The sequence below is a fragment of the Lissotriton vulgaris genome, chromosome 1_2, assembly GCF_964263255.1.
Source record: "Lissotriton vulgaris chromosome 1_2, aLisVul1.2, whole genome shotgun sequence".
Lineage (NCBI taxonomy): Eukaryota > Metazoa > Chordata > Amphibia > Caudata > Salamandridae > Lissotriton > Lissotriton vulgaris.
In genome coordinates, this window is record NC_141686.1 from 304,327,867 (window position 1) to 304,341,394 (window position 13,528).

Here is a 13,528-nt window from a genome sequence, read left to right on the forward strand (position 1 = left end):
CTGTGACTGTCAGAGCAGGGTCACACAATAGTTGCAAGTAGGCATCCGAATTCTGGAGGGCCCCTTCAGGAAGCACTACAGGGAATGGTTACAAATGATGAGCTTGAACTTTTGCACCTGCTCATTGGTTTTGCTTTTGCAAAAATCGTTTTTCGATAATTTCACGCTATTTGCGAGGCGCAGAATCGTGCGAAATCGACCGTGGAAGCCGCAAACTTGTGCGAATTACCCCAAGGTCGAGTATGGGCGCCGCCATTTTGTCTGCGTGACGTATTTCCGTTTCCGCCCGCTATGTGTAATCTCGCGGAATGAGCGCCTTGCGAATACAAGTTTGCACGAGTTCGCGAGAGAAATCGCATGCGAACTTACTTACGCGCACGTGATCGGGCCGCCATCTTGTTTTTCATTCATTCCTATGTGTCTGGGCATGGTGTTTCTATCCTCTCTATATCTCTGCCATCCTTTGCTTGTTTTAATATTTTTTTAATCTATTTAACTTATTATCTATCCCTCTAGTTTTCTAGCTCTATATTTTTGTGTTTTAGGCTACTTTTGTTTACTTTTCAACTACTTTTTTAAACTTTTATTTTCTTCTTCCCTAGTCTTATTCTTTTTCATTTTTTCTCCTTGTTGCTACCACCTGCCCAGACCATCGTGAAGCCAGCAGTCAAGCTGCCCAAGACGGGCCCCGCAGCCCGTGCCCGGCTCCCGTGTGGCCGTTTGAGGGTGGAAATGGTGGTGCCCAGGGACATCTTCAGCCCTGAGGAGGTGGGCGCACTGGTTTACTATGTACAGCGCCGCCTCCCCAGGACCATCGCGGCAGGCGGCAGGATCGCTGGTGGCTACAACAACCTCCAGGAGCGTCGGAAGCGGTGGGAGGAGGTGTGCCGGGCCTTGTTTGACATCTCGGGGGTCCAGCGCACCTACAACCAGGTGACCCACCGCTGGACGGATCTCCTGGACCGGGAGCGCGACCTGCTCGGAGTGGAGGTCCCCGGGCTTGGTGAATAGTAGTAGCAATTTTTTCATCACTCACTACTCAGTTTTTTCTCCTGCTCTGTGTGTTATATTGCAAATGTTTGTTTTAACTTTTTTACAAAGAGCAATAATGCTGCCGATTACATTGATAGTAGAGGTAAATTAATATTTCAAAATCTTCTGTGCATTTCAGGTACACTGCTCTCCTTCTCTGTGGCGGTGCCACTGCTTATTTGTTTTCTATTTTGTGTTCATTTAATTGGGCTGAGTAATGTATGAGTGTACTTTACAGAACTGCGTAATGCTAGACACAAATTTACAAGCCCCTTGCGCCACGTTTACGCTGCCTTACCTGACGCAACAGCGACGTAAACGTGGCGCATCCCTGCGAGTCATGTACAACGTGATGCATCTAGGGAGATGCGCCACGTTAAGGCCTGGGCCTGCGCCACAATGGGTGCGTTCCCACGCAGGGGGGAGGGGGGGGGGCGGTCAGCCAGCTGTGCGCCTCGCAAAAGTGCCTGCGTGAAATCTACAAGATTTAACGCAGGCACTTCCGCGACACTGCTACGTCAATTCTTTATGCCTGCTTGCTTGAAGCAGGCGTAAGGACTGATGCAGTATGTTGAGTATTGGGCAGCCCTGAGCATTGCTAGAGTTGCATCGCGCCTGCGACGCGACTCTAGAGATGCGCCCCTCTTTCGTCACGAGATGCGTCACGCATCTGCCTACCCTTGCGCCAGGGTGTGCCGCATTGTAATTGCGGCGCATCTGCCGTGACGCAAGGTTAGTTTTGCGTTACGCATTTGTTCTGGCGCACCTCTGGAGGTGTGCAGCCCAGAACTCGTAAGTATGCCCCTAAGTGTCAGATTTGCAATTACCTGCGCATCCCTGCAAAGTGTGCTGCACGCCAGCACCACCCATGGTGCGCCGTTTTTACAATGCGGTACACCATGGTCCCAAAACGTCACCGAAGCGTTACGCATCGGTGCCGTAAAGGCGGCACATTGATGGAGTTGCGTCGCAACGATGGCGCGAGCTGGAGCTCAGCAATGCTGCGTCAAGCCGTACGTCTGCTTCATGCAGGCGCAGGGTTTGAGTGACGCATCATTGTCCTAAATGACTGATTGAAATTTTATATATTCCCCATAGCCACTTTTAGCATGCGTTCCTGCGCAGGAACGCCCTCCCTTGCGCTGGAACGCTCCCTTATGGCGCAGGGCTTTAGAATGGGATGCATATCTCCCATATGATGATGATGTATTGATGATATATGATATGATTTAGAGTGTATTTCAATGCGCAGAGGCTCCCCACTTTAGTTTTTGCTTAAGTTTCGATGTGCATAGCCCAATTGGGCTATTTGTAGTAGGATTTGGGCTACGTACACCGCTACTGCTCGTTTTTATGTTGTTTTTCGTCATTTCTCCCTATAAACTCCACTGAGCAACATCTCTACGCCTGGCTGGCTGCAAAAACGTTTTGGGCCTGGAGGGTGCACACCTCCTGGATAAGAATATTGCTCTTTGGCTCCACTTATGCCCTGAGACCTGCAAGAACTGTGTAACAGCTTATGCTGAGGAGCTATGTACCATTTCTGTCTTTCTGGGCTGTGGGCTGGCTCTCCCTTTACTCTTCTCTGTATTTTGCCCCATGAGCAAATATATATACAAATGTTGTCCCACAATGGAGGATTGGGTCAATTATGAGGAGGATGACACCTTATATGAGGAGGAAGTGACAGACCCTTCCATAGAAGACAACATTGTTGAGGCCCTGGATGCCTCAGTCCAGGAGTCGGTCAACAAGGCCCTGGAAAAAGCATTTCCGGGAACTGTACAGCAAGAGCTTGCTACTGCACTGAAACCAATAACACAATTGGAAACATTTGCTAAATTTCATGGTTTCACTGCTCCTGCAGGTACTCACAAGGACGTCTCGGCTTCTGAACCCCAGTCTAAGTCCTGGCCTCACTCTTCAACTTTTTCCTCATTGCCTGTCCCTGACACTGGCAGATCCAAGGCCCCTGACACTGATACAGATACGGGCACCAGGTCTACTGGCGCTCCAGGCGAGTCTCCTCCTAAGAAAAGGGCCAAGAAATAAAAAAATGTGGAACCTCCACAACCTATATCCACTCCCTTTAATTTTAATCCAGCCGACATAGTTCACCCAAGGTCTTCTGACCAAACATCTCTGATAAAGTTGTGGAAACTCCAGATAACGACACCAGCCTCTTAACTTTCCTTTAAAAGTTTGCCAAAGACCCAAAGAAGGGTATTGATCGTGCCTGGTGAGGTTGCCAGGACCAGCTCCTAGATGTAGTGGGTCCCTTAGCGAAGATCTTGGAAATTACTTTAGAGGTGCAGGAATCTGGTACTGCAGTGGATCCCTATGTCCTGGCGGGATGGACCCAGAGGAACATGTGCCTCTTGGGTAACGCCAACTGCGCTATCTCCACGGAGCGCCATGAATCCCTCCTTATGCGGATGGATCCCAACCTCACGGAGTTGGCGGCAGCGGAACCAGGTCCTTTGGAGGACGGAAATCTCTTTGGGGAAAGTTCCGTCAAAGTCGTGGCCAAGTATGTGGGCACCTTCACGACTCTTGACAAAGCACAGTTGGATATCAAGAGAGTCTTTCAGGCTGATGTTTTCAACAGGGCTGGACGAGGTCCGCAGAGAAGAGACTTCGGTTGAGGCAGGGGTGAATGGGACTCCACCTGAGGGGGCACGTTCTACCTCACCAGACAACGCTTCAACAAGAGGCGTTTCAACAGAGGAGCATATCCTGGAAGCTTTCAAGCTCCAGAATCTTCAGGTGAGTGTTCCAGACACATTCCCACTTCCCTTGTGGGGGTCGTACTCAGTTTTTCTATCATAATTGGGTTCAACTATCTCAGGATGCTGGGATATTGCAGACAATTCAGGGTTTTCATCTAGACTTCTTTCAGATTCCTTATCAGGACAGACAGCCCAGACAGCTTTCTTTTTCCCAAGCAGAGTGCGCTTTTATAGATTCAGAAATCAAAGAACTGCTGCAGAAACACGCAATAGCGTATTGCGACGAGGGCCCTCGCAGCTTTTGCAGCAATATTTTTCTGGTGCAGAAGAAAGGCGGAGGTTACAGGTTGGTACTCAATTTGAAAGACTTCAATCACTACATGAGCTACACACATTTCAAGATGGAGGGTATCCAATCTGTTGGCGGAACTCCTGAAACAAGGGGACTGGATGGTTCGTCTGGACCTGAAGGACGCCTACTTATTCATTCCTATCTTTCCTCCCCATCGCCGGTTCCTGCAATTTCAATGGTGGAACCGATGGTTCGAATATTTGGTCCTTCCTCTCGGACTCTCCTCAGTACCATGGTGCTTCACCAAAGTGCTGAAGCCAGTGATAGCTTACCTCAGAGAACAAGGGGTTCGCATGATAGTGTTCCTGGATGATATACTGATCATGGCGCAGACTCCAACCTTAGCGGTTCAGCATTTATGCATGACCTTGCATGTTGCAAAATCTGGCATTCGTGGTCAACGTAGCCAAGTCAGTGCTGTGTCCCTCCCAAACAATAGACTTCCTAGGTTTCGTCATAAACTCTCACACGGTTCAGTTGTGCCTTCCCCGCTCTAAACTTCAGGATATAAAAAAGGAGCTATGCTCCCTCTTATCTAAACAAATGGTCCTACTGAGAGTGATTGCCAGAATAGTGGGCCTGCTAGCATCCTTTATACAAACAATATTTCCAGGGCCTCTTCATTATCGAGCCCTTCAGAGGTTGAAGATTCAACATCTGCAGAAAGGCCTCTCTTACACGGACCTAGTACTTCTTTCACCAGTACTGGAAGAGATTCAGTCGTGGCTTGCTCACATGGAAGCGTGGAACGGCAGAGCCATCTCCGGTTCCCTACTGGATGTCGTCATAGAGTCCGATGCCAGCCGCTGGGCTTTGGGGGGCTCGGTGGGGAAATATTTCCACAGGAGGGCGTTGGTCCCTACGTGAACTAGACCTCCACATTAATTGCCTAGAACTTCTCGCAGGGTCGTTCGCCATCCGGACTCTGTCACCCAAACCAGTCTCTTGTTGCATCCTCTTGCGGATGGACAACGTATCGGCGGTTCGGTACATCAACAAGCTGGGAGGCACAATGTCCTCCATCTTAGTAGAGATAGCGAAAGACTTATGGCACTAGTGCCTGAGTCACCAGATCTCGGTCATAGCCAGGTATATTCCGGGCCAGTCTAACACAGTGGCGGACTGGAACTCCAGACATCTCAAGGTCTGCAGCGATTGGCAACTCCAACCCCAGGTAGTACAATGGTTACAAGCAATCTGGGTGACGTGCGAGATCAAACAGTTTGCGTCCAGATTGAATTGTCAAATGATCAAATTCTTTAGCTGGAGACCGGATCCGTTAGCTCTGCCAATGGATACCTCCTCTCAGGACTGGTCCCAGACTCTGAATTATGCCTTTACACCGTTCATATTAATTCCCCGGGTGTTCATGCAGATAATGCGACAGATGTTGGAGGTGATCCTAGTGACTCCCCTGTGGAAGTCGCAGCCTTGGTTCCCAATTCTATTGGAGTCGAGCTGCGACTCTCCCAGGAGCATTCTGGAGTCTTCAACGATGCTCCAGGGCCCTCATGGAGACATGCACCCAATGGTACTATTGGGGCAGTTGTCCCTAATGGCCTGGAGACTTTCCGGCAATGTTGGCAAATGCCTGGATTTTTGGAACAAGCTTCAGCTTTTATAAACCAGGCTTGGGCCCCCTCAACCAGAAAGAGATACTCTTCAGTCTGGAAGGGCTGGATTTGTTGGTGCGTGGAACAGCACATGGATCCCGTGGGGGCAGACTTACCCTGTGTTGTAAATTTTCTATCTCAAAAGGATTCTGTGGGATTGGCATATCGTTCCACTAATAACTTCCGTTCCGCCATTTCGGCGGGTCATTCCCAGATTGAGGGCAAGCCAGCAGGGATAGATCCACTAATATGTAAGCTATTAAAAGGTATTAGAGTAGCGAATCCGCCCAAACCCAAGTATTCTTCCTCATGGGACGTCTCTCTAGTTCTTTCCTTATTCAATCAATGGCCGCACAACGATATGTTAACAAGGAAACAACTTTCATCTAAACTAGCCATGCTCTTATGTCTCGCAACATGTAGACGGTCATCTGACGTTTAAGCTCTAGACATTACAGGTAGAGTATTTACTCCTGAAGGAGTTTCTTTTAACATTACTTCCAGAACTACTGTCTCGGAGTGTGGAGTATCATGCTTTCCTAGTAACACAAAACTGTGTAGTTCAGAGTCTCAATGCCTATGAGGAATGTACCAGGTCTATACGGCCTGTTGGTGTTGTGCAATTACTAATTGCATTGCAGAAACCTTACAAACCTGTTACTGCGGCTATGATAACTAACCCTGGGCGTAGTTCGCGGAGTCAGACTCCGCGGAGCTACGCGAAGACGTAGTTGCACTCCGCGAACTACGCGTAGCTCCGCAGCCATGCGCACTTGCTTGCTGGGCCCGTTCGCGTGCCGTTTTTCGTCTTCGGGAGCACGGTGCGCGTGTTCGGGGCGTTGCCTGCATGCTCGGGATGGCTAGCGCGCTAAATTACCCCAGAGGTTTGTCCCGCCTGCTTGCGTTCCCTTATTTCCTGTTCCGGGTCACAATTAATGTGGTCGCGTTGTGCAAGACATGTTCGGGAACTCATCTTCTCGTCCGCACTACAAAAGTGCGTGATCGCGCTAAATATCGCGCGAACCTACCCATGCGGTCGCGATGGGCGCAGCCATCTTGGATCACACACTCTGGCTATGGTTTTGGGCCTACTTTTGCATCTTGTTGAAATCTCTTTAATCCTTGTCTTTTTACCCACTTTTTCAAACTTTCTTTAGTTATTACCTATTTCTCTCTGTACCTAGGTTTATATTTTTCATTTTATTTCTACGTTTACAACTTTTCTACTGCTTTATTTTACTTCCTTCTTTTACCTTGCTTCTTCTTTCCCCTACCTTTTTGTCTTGAACTTTTCTTCTCCCCTCCACCCAGAACCATGGTCAAGGGCGCCAGCAGCAGCGGCGGCTCAAAGCGCAAGGCGCCAGTGCCCCAAAAAACCCGGCTGCCTTGCCGCAGAATGCGCCCCCTAGGGGTGAGGCCCCACCAACTTTTTGGGGAGGAGGAGGTGGCTGCCCTGCTGCCCTGGTGTTTTTTATCCAGCGCTACCTCCCCTTGATGTTGGCAGCAGGTGGCAGGCCCGGCTCCGGCTACCACCATATTGAGGAGCGTCTCCGGCGGTGGGTGAAGGTGCGCCGGGCAGTCTTCCGCTGCTCCGGTATCCGGCGTACCCACCATCAGCTGACCCACCATTGGGCAGACATTTTGGACCGGGAGCAGGACCTGTTGGACCTGCTTGGCGTCGAGGTCGTGGGTCTTGGTGAGTGGCTACCCCAAAAAAAAAAGTGTGTGTATAATATATATCTCTATAGTAGTATAAGTATTGTTATTGTATCTTTGTAAATCTTGGCTGAATAAGTAACGCGATGACTGGTGCTCCTAGTTACATTTCCGATGTATTCCGTTATTATATCTACTGTAATTGTATGACACTGGTCTGTGCTGCGCTTCTTCATCTTCACTGACTCTTGCGTGTTCAATTTGGCGCTAGCTTTTGCTGTTTATTGGTGTGAGATTTTCTTTATTGTAGAGAACTGAAGTTAGTTAATGCTATTAATAGAGTCTTGTCCTTCCTTTGTCCGTCAGTGAAATAGCCGTTGATGGATAATTGTACGTGTTTGCAATGCATATTGTATCATTTTTTTTCACGGCCTTCTCTTCTGCATGAATCCTCCTCTGGCAATGAATGCAAACGTTACTTTGTTCTTCTTACCTCAGCCAGGGCCAGATTTAGGCATGTTCAAGCTGTGCAACTGCACAGGGCCACCAAACGCCAGGGGCCACCCCACCAATATATATCCTTAATTTAATAATCCTCAGAGGATGGATACATATTTGCGTGGCGGCCCCTGGCAGGGATTTGGTGCCTCTGGCTCTGTTCCACTTCCAAACATCCTGACTCCCCCCTCTTCACTGGCCTCCGTGCTCCGCCCCGACCTCCTCTTCCGGGCCCCCCACCTACGCTCCCTGGCCAGGAGTCCAGGACCACCATGAGCCTAGAGCCGCCCCTGCCTCAGCCCTCCATAGAACTGATGTAGTTTGTTTATTGAGTGGGTAGGGCAGCAGTAGCATTCAGTCAGTAGCAAAACAAAATATGATGCCATGAACATACAATTTCGTGTTAGTATGCACAAAGTTAAGCATGTCTCCTCCTTGTGATCTATGCATTTTGCTGGCAAAAAATGAAAAAGAAATGGCTACTTACAGATAATTGATTGATTACCCCATTCTTGAATCTGTGGTGTTGTTCAGGTCTTACTGCCTCTGTGTTACTTAGTAATCTGCAATCAGAATGTTTATGGAACATTTGATTTGTTTTCTCCAAGTATATATACACTAGTCAGTGAATCATGCAAGGCAGTAGTCATTTGGTAGATCAATGTTTGTTTCTTTTAATGTTGTAGCAGTGGTTTTTGAAATGCTGTCTATGTTTCACAGCACTCAATGTTTTCCTCTTTCTTTATTATTATTTCTTACATGAACCACAGAACCCAGGGGCAAGCAGAAGACTGGGACCGAGTCGGCGGGTGAACGCGAAGAACCACAGGCACAGAGCTCCTCTACTGAGGATCCTGCTGCTGTCCCCAGTAAGTCCAACAGTGTTTTCTTTTGGAACAATGATATTTCCCTAACTTTCTAACGGAGCTTTTTTTCCAACCGATTAATGACATTTCACCTAACTAAATTTTGACAAATGCTTGTTTGGTTTTATGTTTTCAAAATTTTGGGTATTACTATCTGTCCCTGCCTTTCTGTTCCTTGAAAGAGCCTCTCCTATGACTCTCTGTCCTACTACTAGACTGTCTGTAGGTAAGCTTGCCCTGTTGCCCACTCTTTAGTTAAGGTATTAATCTTTTCAAAAAATCTGTGATAGAATAGCGGAAGGCACAGGGTCCACTCCTGTCTTATGCTTTTTCCTCTGTAATGTCTCTTCTTTGCCAATTGACACCAACCAAGTATGCATCCAGATGTTGGTCTACTATTTTGTAAGCGTTAGTAATGAATACCACTACTACTCTTGCGGGTATTCTTCTATGCAGTCACATACATAACTATGTATGCACCACAAAATTGGATGTTGTTGGTGATAGGCAGGTTGGACCTTACTTACTTACAGTCTTACACCTCAGTCACAGAACTCAGAGGAACCCACAATTCAATGAACGACAACCTATATGGGCTCAGTCATTGGTCAATTATTCAATTACCCCTTTCCAGAACCCCAATATGAAGATGCCAAATGCTTTTATTACACAATCCATAACCTAAGTAACCCCCTTTTGCTCACTCTCTCGTGTAAGTCTACAAGACAACAGACACTGAAAATATACTTCCGAGTCAATGTGGTACTTCAAAACCTTTATTTTGTTAGAAGTAACTAAGTAAGTAACATCAATGTTTTTAAGTTGTTCCGTGAAATACGTCAAGGCCAGGGCCACCAGAAAAAATCCAGAGTTAAAAAAGGCTGAATAAAAAGTAATCTACATTTGTACAGCTACCAGTGCACGATAGGGAAATGTGGGAAATGTCGGAGACCCCTCACCATTGAACGTATACTGGTTGCATATGCCTCTTTTTGGTAAGCTCTGGAAATCTTTGCTTCGTAGAAGGAAATCTTCTCATCTGCCGAAAGATAATGACAAAAGTGGTGCACGTTAGACAGTATGAAAACATTACATACATTTATTCAACTTTTTAGCTGTCATGCTAAAAAAAAGGTGTAACCTGAGGCTGTAAGCAAACTCGATTCCACAATCCACATTCAAAAAGTAAATACGGGCCTTTCTATTTTCCAAACTCTTCAGGTGTATGCTTTGAACTATCATGTGGCCTCAAAGGCGTCTTCTCGTACTGCGCAACAAGCTGTGAGGTAGCATGCGCAAAACTGTAGACATGTCATTGATGTACAAACTGGTTAGGTTACATGGTTCAGTCTAACTTTCCAAGGACTAGAGTAGCAGTATAGATGAGATGAGCTTGGGTACCATACCATACCAAATAAATGCTAATATGTGTAGTGTGTTACTTACTCTGCTGTACTAGGCAATGTGGACTACTACTGATTACGTTGTACTTAACTGTTTTGCAGAACTCCATTCTTGGTGAACAAGTACAATGGGGGCTGTGCATCCATCTAAAAAGGTGTACTTAATTACTTATTTTTATTTGTGCAGAACCGGTACCATCCACCAGTGCCGACGGGGGCAGCGGCGCTGCGACGGCGTCAGCAGAGGTGATCCTGGAGGGGAATGGAGGACCAGAGGCACCTACAGCAGCACCGGCAGCAGCGGGGGAGGAGCCAACAACGGTGGGCGATGGTAAGTTACATTCAATAGTGATCCGCATTACCTGGTGGGTGGGGAAAACTTCCTCACTGTACTCTGATATTTATAATGAACTTGAAGTTCTACTGGACAATATATGACGCCACCTTTGTCATTACCAAGCTTAGCAAAAGCATTACCACCGGCGAGAATTGATAAAATAAGTTATGCAGGCCTCTTCTATGTGACTACAACTCAGCTGTGAAAGGTTGGTGGCAGACTAAAAAAGTCTTATTCACAACATTACATGACCGCGATGGATTAACAGGAGATTGATTTTAAGTATGATGAAAGGAGCAAGGAAAAAGCACCAATCATATAATATAGAAGGATACTTTGGAATCAGCAATGCAGGTGTTTGAGAGCAGTTGGATGCGTGGGTTGTTGTGGAAGCATAGAAAGGGGAAAACACAGCTGCCTGCGTGGGTGGGAGACACATCCAATATCGGTGGTTAGTGGATAGTGGATATTAGTGTCGGCAGCGGTGTTTTGGTTAAACCCAAAAGCAAGGGAAGGAGGGGACGACTGGATGCATTCCGGGTCGTTGCTGGCGAAACACAAACCACCTAACGTTTGTTGCGCGATATAAAGAATGATAGTCTCTAGAGTAGACATTTACTAGTACTAGCTGGCCCCTGTTAATTAATGTTAGTTTGAGACTGTCACTTTTCCCGGAAGCACAGAGTATATGATATAAAAAAACGAGATATGAAAAAGACAGGTGTTCGTATGTGACCGTTGAAGTACACCCATGCTATGTTACTAGGGCAGGCATAATGCCGTGCCAAAAAGTCAGACAAATGAAGTATATAAGGCGTAGAATGTTCAAGATAGATAAAACAACATTTTTGGTACTCAGCTTGCTTGCTATTGCTACTGTACTGTGCCGCCCACTATGTGTTGGATACATTTTGTGTTCTTGATTTGCTGGGATTTTGGATTACAACAATTCTGTCTTTCTTTATAGTTACTCCTTCTAAACCAACGAGGAAGGAGCTGGCAGTCCGGGCCCGTCAGCGGAAACTGCAGGCCATCGTTGAGGCCTACCGCCGGCTGGTGGCTCAGGCCGAGGAGGAGGAGGAGGAGGCGGCGGCAGCAGCTGCTGCCTCTTCCAATGCCCCGGCCCCCAAGCCTGCAGGAGTACGTCGGCGTGGTCAGGCAGCCGCCCGCCGCCAGATTTTCCCAGCATCGTCCACCCCCCCACAACAACATGGCTGCCAATGTAGGTGCCGCCAGTTCCAGAGAAAAATTCTCCTCCGGGTAGCCAGGCTGGAGGCTCAAAGTAGTCCGACAAAAAGACAAATAGAGGAGCGTGTAAAGATCCTGGTGGATCAACACTTAAAAGCCCGCCGGCTATGAGATGGACCCTGTTTGCCCCTTTTTCAATCCTTTTGTTGGTGGGTGGGAATTGGGTGTTGGGTTTTTACTTTTTTTTTACATTACATTGAACGTGGGAATTTGGTTGGGGTTAGGGGAGGCGGGTAGGGACAGCTGTGGTGTAAGATTTATATATATTTTATTTTTGTATCATCTTTAGTTATATATTATATTATGTTAAAAATAAACGAGACACAAAGTTATGTTCAAAAGAAAACATTTGAAGTTCATTTGCGTTTCTTGGGCGGTTGGAGGGGGGAGTGTTTCACCAAATAATGTACGTTGTGCAACCTCGCAAGGTTTAATTTGGCCATGCAGGTCGGCGGACAGTGCTTTTTAATAAAAAAATATATTGCCCACATCTTTAACATGCAAACAGATAGATGCGGTAAACCCTCACCGAGTTATATTTGTAGTATTAGAAGAACGACCAGTCTGTCTTGCGTTATACCTCAGTGCAAACTTATCTTACCTGTGATTGCTGATGAGATGATGATGATTTATGATGAAGTGTGGCACTGCAAGGGCTGCATTTGATTTCCAAGACGATGGCGAAGAATCTGTGGTTCAGAATCAGAACTTCTGTGATAGTAGTAGTAGACAGACCCTGCCAGTAGCATTTAGAGACAAAAAGAAAGAGGCAGTCATTTGCGTGACAGACAATGTGGGGGTAGTATAAGTAAGTACAGTACATTGCATGGGTGACATAATATTGCAACTGCTAAACTGAAACAAAACAATGGTTTTGGGGACTGGAAACTAAGTGCAAGAGAAGATAAGAAGTTCAACTGTACATGTAGTACTCACGGCAACGTCAAACTTTTCTAAATCATAATGCTTTAAACTTTAAACCCAAAAAATTACGCCAATTCATTAGATGTATTCGTTGTTTGATGTTAATGGTAAATTATTTGGCGTTATACACAGAGCTTGAGTTGGGAAGCCGCAGAAGATCCTGGCCATGCCTTGTTGACATTTCACTATTGTTGCTTTCACCACATCTGCCCCAGCAAGCGCGTGATCAAATTGTTGGTGTATATTTAATGTAAGAAACATCACACCTCAATGTAACCACGCAGCCCGGGGGAAGAGGGTTAGGGTTTGTTGAATGGATGGGTACGGGGGTTTTGGGAAAGGTTTGAGAAAGAAAAACAGTACGCATGGAGATTGGAGACAACAAAAGCAAAACAATGAAGACGATGATTTATGATGTTGATCCGCTAGCCAATGAATGTAAGCAATGAACGTAAGAAAAGGACACGCTGAATATCATTCTTGGTTTCCCGCAATCCAATTGCTTGATGATGAGGATTTGTGGTAAGGGTGAGAGTTGATGCTCATACTATAAAGCAGTGGGTGAAAGACGTCCAGCCTGAAAAAGAAAAGGCAAATACAAAAGAATGTGAATGACCTAAACAAATTGTAATACAGTGAAGATAAAAAAAATAATACAAGAGGAGTAGTCGTATGAGAGGACTTTCAGACTGAGGCGGCTTGGATACAATTTGTATAAGTCTACTAGTTGCATATCATCATTAATCTAGAAGTACAAAAAAAGACAGGAGCCAGCACACAACAACAGGCCCACGACGACACAGGTTTGCCCGTTATACAAACTGCATTTCCCTTGAAAAAGAGAATTCAAAATCCAAAAGTCCTCAGTAA